This window comes from Cupressus sempervirens, chromosome 1 (assembly GCF_028749045.1).
Source record: "Cupressus sempervirens isolate cs-2001-9-10 chromosome 1, ASM2874904v1, whole genome shotgun sequence".
NCBI classification, from domain to species: domain Eukaryota; kingdom Viridiplantae; phylum Streptophyta; class Pinopsida; order Cupressales; family Cupressaceae; genus Cupressus; species Cupressus sempervirens.
The window spans coordinates 428,468,591-428,478,561 of record NC_143118.1 but is presented as its reverse complement, the minus strand read 5'-3'; the positions used below and the strand labels follow the sequence as shown (position 1 = coordinate 428,478,561).

The 9,971-nt window shown below is 33.9% G+C and overlaps 1 pseudogene; it reads right to left on the bottom strand.

Moving 5' to 3' along the window:
- Positions 1-371: 371 nt before the first annotated feature.
- On the bottom strand, positions 372-1,706 carry LOC149578104 (protein HOTHEAD pseudogene; annotated as a pseudogene).
- Between the last annotated feature and the right edge of the window lie 8,265 nt (positions 1,707-9,971).

The window sequence follows — 9,971 nt, the reverse complement described above, 5'->3', positions numbered from 1 at the left end:
TATATTATAAGCTTCACAACCATAACCATCTCCAACCATTGGACTATTTACAAAGAGGTACATCTCTCTATATGTACAAATTATATTAATAATTGAACCAAACATGCATCTGCTTAAAAAGAGCATAAGCTTTGTTAGGCTATAGAATTAAGAGCTTTCCTATCAAAGAACCATGTTGCCTTTCGCTAGACTTCTAGAGAGAATATCATTGGTAAAAAGAGAGACAGATTTTAATGACATTTCTCAGATGGGGAGAAACATTCTTGATAAATCTCCATGCTTTCTTCTATACTAGAGTTCTTACTATTAACTTTGGCAGGAAAATCGACTGTTTGATTGATCTTTTCATGCTCCTAGAGCTCTATGTAAGATTATAGTCCAGCAAGTCTGCCCAGTCATCCTCTCAAAATCCTCACTCCCATGTATCTACATGAATCGCAGAAAAATATGGATCATATTCAGATATTTTTTACAAGCATCATCAGAACATGACAATGTATGCAAATGCGAATTCTTTCATTAGTGTGTGATGTTTAAATATTAGTGTGTGATGTTTAAGGGTGACTGTACAAATGTAAGAGAATTCAAATAAAAAGAACATATCATATAAGAGAATTCAAATAAAATGAAACACACCTTCCAAGCATCAACATGGTACCCTAAGGATTAGTTCCAGGGGAGAAGAGAAAAGTGGATCCATCAATGACTCTAATATGATTTTCTCCAATGAGTTTATAATCCCTATCAACAACACTACCCACATGAAATCCTCTATGATAGTGCCAAATTGTAGTCACTCTATCCTTACAAAACTGCTCTAATGACTCCCAATCCCCTGTTTTCTTAGGAATCAAGTTTATAGGATGTTGAAATGTTGAACTCATTATCTGAGTTAGGTTTACATTGTGGGGAATGAATTTTTTCAAAGGACGAGACATTATAACCTTTTCAATAGTCCTTATTACTTTCATGCATCTCTGTAGATCCACTAGATGCTCAAAATAATTGAATCTCACAATTGGGTTTTCTCCAACATTGGTACTATTCAATCTTAGATAACCCCTCGAATGTGGAATGAGAACAATACAAGATAGAATCAAAAGTGGGTCTTATGCCCTCTCTCCACATTCCCTTAATTAAGATCTACAAGATGTTTGCAACACTGTAAGAGAAAGTGGGCAAAGCATCATATTCCATGCCAATGTTCTCTCTCAACAAAAAATCACCGGTTATGAAGATGAGAGTAGTGGAGATAGTGAAGAATGTGTGTGTCCAAAAATTGAAATTTCATTAACATAGATCATAGAAATCTAATAGATCTAATTGAATGATGTTTTTATACATACCTAGGCAAACAAGCTATATCCACTGGATGCCTCAATGAAGGTTCCATATTTGGTGATACCCACAACTTGAATGAGTGAGAGCTCTATAGGAACTGCAGAGGGAACAAAAATAGGATTCGTGGGGTTGTCAGCCATATTCTTTCCCACTTCAGGCTTGTTCATTATTACTATTATTCCCATGGACATCAATTCCTCTAAAGGTCCAATTCCACTCAACATAAGTAGTTGCAGGCTTCCCAATGCCCCTACAGAGATTATAACCTCACTCTTTCCTTTCTTCAAATAGACTTGATACTCAACTCCATATTTATCTCTGAAAACAACCCCATATACTTTTGGCCTTGTTTTTCCTGTAAACATACCTAGCAAGCTTCAAAATTGGATTGTAAAGAAACTCAAATTTTGGAAGGGAGATCTGGACACTTCTTATTAGAAGCAATATGCTACAAGAATCTATATATACAATACAGATTGATCTTTAAATGACTATAAAATAGTTTCATTTAAAGAAACTCAGATTCTATTGAGATAAAGTATCTAAACTTCCTATTAGAAATATTGTTGGATGCCTCCTATAAATATTTCAATTATAGAAACATCTGCAATGAATTAATTTTCAGATCTTACAGATCTATTGAAGATCTTTTGATATATATAAAGATATGCATATCTAAAATCTTGAAATAAATATGGTCAGTAAACAAGATTGAAACATATATGCATAATAAATATGGCTGGCAATCATGATTGAAACAAGATGTCCATTGATCTAGTAGTTTTTAATAGAGAAAACCACAAATAGTATATGGTTTACTTGAATGGACAGCTTTGGATGAAATGTCCACCTATAATAGCCTATCGGCTAATAATATAGTTGGAATATTAACAATAATAATAATAAGATGGTTTTCACAATTATTTATAATGATTTTTGTTTTTTGATTGTGTTTTCTTTTTTATATCAAAGTTTCAGTTTACACTTTCTGATCTATTATTATGAGAGAATGAATATGATCAATTCTAAAAGTAAAAATCAATAGTTAAAATATATTACTTGTAGTAGGCACTAAACCTAACTTGTTGAACTAAAATAAGGAATTATGGTTTAATATTGAGTGATGTGAATGTATTGTGAAAAATTAACTATTGCAATCACTAATTATTAACTTCCTATCGTAAACGATTATTAAACTACTAAAAACAAATTCCTAACTAATATCAAAAAATAACACAACTACAACTTCACTTATAAAATATGGAAAGAAAAGCGCAACATAAGGAACACAATATTTTGGACAAATTGTCCCTAGAAAAACTCCTAAGGGAAAACTAGTTCTACAGATGAGGAATTATATTAAACTTCAACAAATCAAGAGATACAAAATTCCTTGCCTCTCACTGGCAAAAGTTCAACAACCTCCTAATTTCTCTCGTTGATATTCTCCACTGCTATTCCGAGGCTAACACTGCGCCCTTGCTAACACTACAAGACTATTTGCTTAACACTGCAAACTTACAAACTCATTTGCTAGCACTGCAAATGTTTCTCCAAGCTTCTTTCTTCAAACTTCTTCCTTATCCTTCCAAATGCCCCCCTGACCTCCTTTTATACTACTCATGTTAGGAAACTAATAGCCGAGATTGATTTTCAATCGACGATCGAGATAAAAACAAGTTAACACCCCTAACCAAGTTGGTTTCTAGTTGTTTCCAAAAGTGGTCAATTAATTAACAAATATTTGTCTCTAATCTAACCAATTCGTTAGCAAAACAATTACTTGCTAAATAATAGCATATGGACGAACAGTTGTCCAAAGCTAACTGAACTAACATGTATTTAATAAAATGATGGAGGAAGATAGATTTTTAAAGTTTGAGATTGGGTGGTGGATTTAAAGGATGAAAATATTATTACCATGATGTAAAATATTACATGTAGTAATTAGTATTATGGTCGGTTTAGGGTTTTTATGACTTTTTTGTAATGTGGTGATTTTTTCAGATTATAGTGATACAAAGGTGTCAAGCCTCAAATATTTTCTATTAATTCTTTTTTGTGTTGTTTTTTTTAGCATCATTTGTAGACACGTGATGGGAGGTAACTTGAAGAGGTTCAAACCAGCAACGTGTGAGTATATCCAAGGTGAATTTGAAGTGTGGAATAAGATGCATAAAGGTGGTTTAACTCCCTTCATAAAGAAAATTGAAGGCTTTGATAGGGATTTTACTAACATTTCTTTTGAAGGATAGGATGATGGTGTGTTTAGTCTGAAAGGAAAGAAGTTTTTAATCACTAAAAGGGTTATTGCAGAACCAACTAATCTCTCAACCTAGGAGATAAAGTATTTTGAGGATTGCAAGGTTTATGATAGGTAGTTGAAAATATTCCCAATAGATGAAAGGAGAGGGAGGTTCTCTTAGTCACAAATAAATGCTTGGGAGATAAATGTTCATTCCAACATCTCAAAGAGTTCTATGTAGAATATTAAGAGTTTGTATAAAACAAAAAATACTTGAAGTAACTCTTTACTAGAATACTTGGTAGTCCTTCGCTTGAGTGGTCAATAAATCTCCCTCATGGGTCCATACCACTTTCTTTGATTTAGTGGAGATGTTTTTTGGACTATACTCATATAAGATTGAGCACCAAGTATCATTAAGTAACCTATACAAGACAAAAAAAAAATGGAGATAATTTTTCTTATTTCCTACAAAGGTGGAGACACCTTTCAAACTATATTCCTTGGAAGTTTTAGATTAAGGTAAAAATAGGTTTTGAAGGGGCTTCAAAACCCTTTACATCAAAAAGAAAGATATACCATGAAGCTCTACCAGGTTTTAAACGGACCTGAAACCAGCAATACAGTTAAGCCAGGTCAAGCAAGGACTTGAAACCAATAGAAGTGATTAGAAAGAGAAACCAGCGAGGACACTAGAACCCGAAAAAATAGACTGGAAAGTGAGGCGACCTGAGAAGCCTCCCAAACCAGGAAAATCACCAAGGATTGTTGATCAAATTTGTTCTTCTAGTCACAAATTCATTAGAAACATTCTTTCTCCAGCACTTATCTTGAAGCAAGAGAAACTCGGACTTTTGTTATCTAACAAAATCCTAACAATATCCAGATTATGAATACTGTCCAGCCCCCTAATATACTAAGTAATGATTTTCATATCTATTTTTTAGGGGTAAAATCTAGAATAGTAGCCTGCCTGCAATCAGCAATATTCTGCATACTTTCTAACTCTCTGGTTTTCTTAGTGGTTCTTCTTCCAGATTTTTCTAGATGACCAACATCCTCCCCTATCCCCCTTAGCCATTCCATCCGCTGACTTTTCACCTTGGACTGCTATTCTGCTCTTTTTCTAGATTTATCCAGAGTAGAAGCAAGATAATTTATCTTGGTTTGCTAGACTATTTTGTTGCTTCTAGTCTCTACCCCTTTAGTAATGTTCTTAATATCAGCTCTTTTTCTTTGGTTTAGTTTATGCTTTGAGTTGTCTCCTTTTTCAATCACATCATCTAAGGGGGGAGGTTCATCCAAAGGAAGGTCATAATTAGTCTGAGATAAAATCTGGAACTCCCTAGATTGAGAAACAGGAAGATCACCCATCTCTAATTGATTTCCATCTTTAGCCAAGAATTCACCTTCCTCTAGCACGGATTTATCATCTAACTCTCCCCTTTGATCTTCTATCATTTGATAAATAACAATTTGTTTTGATAAATCAGCCAGATCATCTATTCTTTGCTTAGGCATTATGGTATTAGATTGAAAACCATGTCCTTCTTCCTCAAGGATTTCTTTCTCAAATGAAGGCTCTTTATCCACCTTTGCATGTGATGATTTAGAATCTTCTTTGGGTTTCCATACTTTCTTTTGCTGGATCTTGGTCTTTTTCCAATCTGGAACACTATTCGGATGTTTTTTACTTTTGGAAGGACAGTATTTAACTAGATGCCCCTATTTCATACAAGCATAGCAAGAGTTAGGCAGATCTTCAAAAATAATTTCTTGAGTCTTTTTACCAAGTTTGGAAATTAGTTCCACCTTGTCTGGGAGATGATTCAGGTCAGCCACTTTAACATAAAGTCTGGCACTTTGAAGTTTGGTTCTGGAAATCGTAGCATTATCCAGTGCCACTAATTCACCAAAAGAATTGGCAATACATTTTAAAATGTCCTCATGCCAGAATTCTAAAGGGAGACCAGCAAGTCTAGCCCAAATGGGGGTGGTTAAGAAAAAAGAATCTGAAAGATCCATGTTAGGCTCCCATTTTTTAATTGTGAGAGAACATTTACCAAAAGACCATGGTCCCCCACAAAGAACCATATTCATATCTTCAATGCAATTGAAAACAAAAGAGAAGAATCTATTCAACATTGGGGCAATATCAACTTCTCCTCAAATAATCCATTTCCTTTTAACCATTTTTCTAAGAGATTCAAGAACTGGTCTTGCTCCTAAAAATTTACCCACTAGGGTGAAATCTAGGGAGGACACAGAAAAATCAACTAAAGGATCTGGAATAAAAACTTGAAACTCACCTTTCTCCTAGCAAGACTTAGCAGTCACTAGTGGGAAAAGAGGTTTTCCTGTAGGTTTATTTCCAAAAAGAGAAGACCAGGGTTTCAGTCCTTCTAAAGATATTTCCTTGTTAGAGTCAACAACATCTTTCTCCTTCTCGAGATCTTGCCCCAACCCCTGAAAAAAATCCAATGGGGGGACATGAACCCCACAAAAAGGATCAGATTCACATAGCATCTTTCCAATATCCACGTCGACCAGAGAGTTTGACCCAAAATTCTTCTCAGAACCCCCAACAAATCCTCCAAGGCCAAAACATCCTGCCAGATTCTCTCTGACCAGTTTCCCACCTGCCTGTGAACCAAAAATTTTAAATTTTGATTGAGCACAAGAAGGATCAGAATCACACAAGATCTTTCCATTATCCACAACGGCCAAGGATTTTGTCCCAGCATTCTTCTCAGAACCCCTTCCAGCACTTGGAGGGTCGATTCCTCCTGCTAGATACTCTCCAACCAGATTCCTGCCTACCCCACAAAAAGGGCCAGATTCGTGCAACTTCTTTCCTTGGAAGTTATTAGACTCATATCTTATTGATAATTTCACTAAAAACTTGGTATGTGAGATATCCTTTCAAATCATCATCATATCTCTTGAAGACTTCCAAGCCTTGGTTAAGAAAGCTAAAATAAAATAGAATATGGATTCTTGTAAAAGGATATTATTAAACACTACACTTCAACATCATTCACAAATAATACTACCAATGAAAAGCCTATATTTTGGTCCAAGAACAAAGGCATTACAAATGATGGAGTTATCGATGTCAAGCAAATTCAAACTATCCAAATTTTGAATAGTAATCAAGGTAACTATAATTAGAATAATTCAATTGTAATCATAATCAAAATCAAAACCATAATAATTAGAACTAGAATAAAAAAAATAAACAACATACCAATCAACAACAATTACACAACCAATCACGTTTCTTTCCACATAATCACAATAACAATAATAATCATATCCATGACCGTAAACATCATTTCACTTCACTTCAAGAATTATTGGACATCATTTCCAAATGAATCATAGACTAGCGCATGATGATGTTTCCAAATACTATACCCTTTGATAACAATCAACCAAAGTTGCACTAGTATAAAGAAAATGAGTAATGTGATTACCATCGCATCCAAGGACAGAATAATAAAAACTAAAACAAATTGAAGCGCTTTATCTAGGATCTCATAAATAATGGATGTATTAAAGTCAAAGGGAACATCATCCACTAATGCTAAATTGAATATATGTAAAACCCTTCCTTGATCATGATAATAATACCAATAAAGCCTCAACGTTAGATGCAATCCTTTATGATTATTGCACCAACCATATCTCAGGTTTTGATGCATTATGTACTATGCTAGAGATAAATAATGTTTTTGACTTTAAGTGTGGCCACACTAAAAAAATTTCATGCATGTTAATATGATATCACTTAAGGCTGCAAACTATAGTGCTACTCTATGTAGGAGAAGATTTATTGTGCAAGCTTCTACTCCACCCAATCAACCATCCTAAAACACAATAGTTGTACTACACACTTCAAATTGACCAAAATCCTACTATGATGTATTTTCACATATGAGGAATACTCCTGTGTAAATATTCATTCCTGAACTTTTCCAAACTTTACATGTCCACAAATAAATACTTGAGACTTATCCCTTACAATATTATGTTCCTACAAAAAAAAATCCCCTAACAATACATAACTATGATCAAAACCTTGTAGCTGAACAACATGTTGTTTTTTCTATAAAAAAAATTATGCTCACCAAACATCGATGCCTCTCCATATCAAAGTCTTGATCTATCGACAAAAATGAAGAAAGTTCTTATAGATAATGGATCCGGTTTGAATATGTGTACACCAAAAATGATTCATTTCTTGGGACTCCTTGAAGATCTCTTAGATGTTACAAAAAGGATCACAATTAAAGCATGTGATGAGTGAGAACAAGAATCAAAGAAAATTTTAAGTCTCACACTGCAAGTTAGGATGGCTTTGATTGAAACAACATACCATGTCCTAAACTTGGATTTACCTTACAATATATTACTTGGTAGGCTCTTGATACATGTGATTGGGAGGGTGTTCCATATACTTATCATTATTTCATGCAACTCCTTCATCAAGGAAGAGAGATAACTTTTCTTAGAGACCTTGAACCATTTTAGTTTTAAAAAATATTGGAATGTTCAGTTTTCAAATATCATTTCAAAACCTTCCATAGAAAATTTAGAAAAAACTTCTACAAGTGAACCACCCAAGAATGATATATAATGAAAAAAATGGAAATGAGAAGGTTGATGAAGAAAAAAATCCTAACATAGAGAAAAGGTTTAGACTCACAAAGACTCACATGAAGGAGTATAAGTGTGATGATCCTTTATATATTAGACAACTTCCACTTTCTCTATGATCCTATAGAAAACCATCACAACTCTTTCCCAATAAAGATAAGGGCACTATGAAGTGTAAAGACACAACCTTTTAGCATTGGGGTCCTCTTAGTGACAAGTATATGGAATCTAACATCTTGGATTGGCTCTATAAATATAATAAAGATGATTGTGTAGATCTTCCTAAATTTAAATATGTTGAGGCCCCTCCCCTCATAGAAAGCATGGGATATCATGGCACAGGTCTTGCCTCAAAGTAAATTGTAATAAGGAAATCCCCTTAAAGAAATAAACCATCCTTGAGGAAAGGGATTGGGCTACCTCAGACCCAAGGCAACCCTTACTAGGAACTATTGTTTGGTGAAAATTTAGCTAGACAATTATGAGGAGTAATTATTTGAAGTTTCTTTCCAATACATTGAGGATGACCTTGATAACTATAACCATGTCCAAACCATAACCACTATTGACCTTATATCCCTTGACCTTCCTATTGTAAATGCTGACATGATAGACTAGGACCTACATGACTCACCACTAACTCTAGATATTTGTAAAATGGTGAAAGCAGTGTTGACCCTTCTTAGTCTATGATACATCTGAGATTATGAGCATGAGATAGAATAGAATGACAAAGCCTACATTTATTTCCAATTCAACTCTCTTAATAGAAAAACTAAAATTAAAAATAAAATTTCATAAATTAATAAACATACTCTGGTGAAAACCCCTTTGGAGGATCTTTGGATAAAGTAAAAGAGAAAATAATGGATGCATTTTCTAGTGAAAACCTACTTGAGATGCTAGAAGAGGGAGAATTTGACTTTCCCTTCATGTTACTATCACCTAAGAAGTCTTTTATCCTAATGAAGGAGACTATCAAAGTGAATAGGGACACAACTAAGAACCCTAACATCATCTACAATTCATGTACATTAAATGAAAAAGAACATAAAGATATGATTAAATTCCTCTATAAAGGACAAATCAATTTTGCATGGACATATAAGGACATGCTTGGACTAGACACAAACCTTGTTGTACATCACTTTGTAGTTGACCCTAAAGAAAAGCTTGTGAAGTATAAATTATGCAAGATATACTTTAAAGCTTCACTCTTTGTAAAAGCATTGTTACAATAGATGTTAGATGCTAAGTTCATCCATCTAATCAACTATAATAAGTACGTTTCTAATACTATACCAATAACAAAAGCTACAAGGGGCATCTACATGTGTTTAGATTTTAGAGATCTCAATCTTGCATGTCCTAAGGATGATTTTCCACTTCCAAACATAGATATAATAGTTGATTCGATGGTTAGACATGAAATTTTATTCCTCGTGGATGGTTTCTCAAGATACAATAAAATCAAAATTATAGTTGAATATCAACACAAGATGGTATTTGCTACCCCTTGGGGATCATTTTTTATTACATAATTCCCTTTGGCCTTAACAAAATAGGAGAATCATATATTATTGACCTTAACACAATCTTTGATAAATTGGAGAAGTATAAGGCATGACTAAATCCTAATAAATGTATCCTTGGTGCACAATTAGGAAAGTTTCTTGGTTTCATGATGTAGGAACATCTTAGCTTGTATTTCTATCATGCTCAGTTA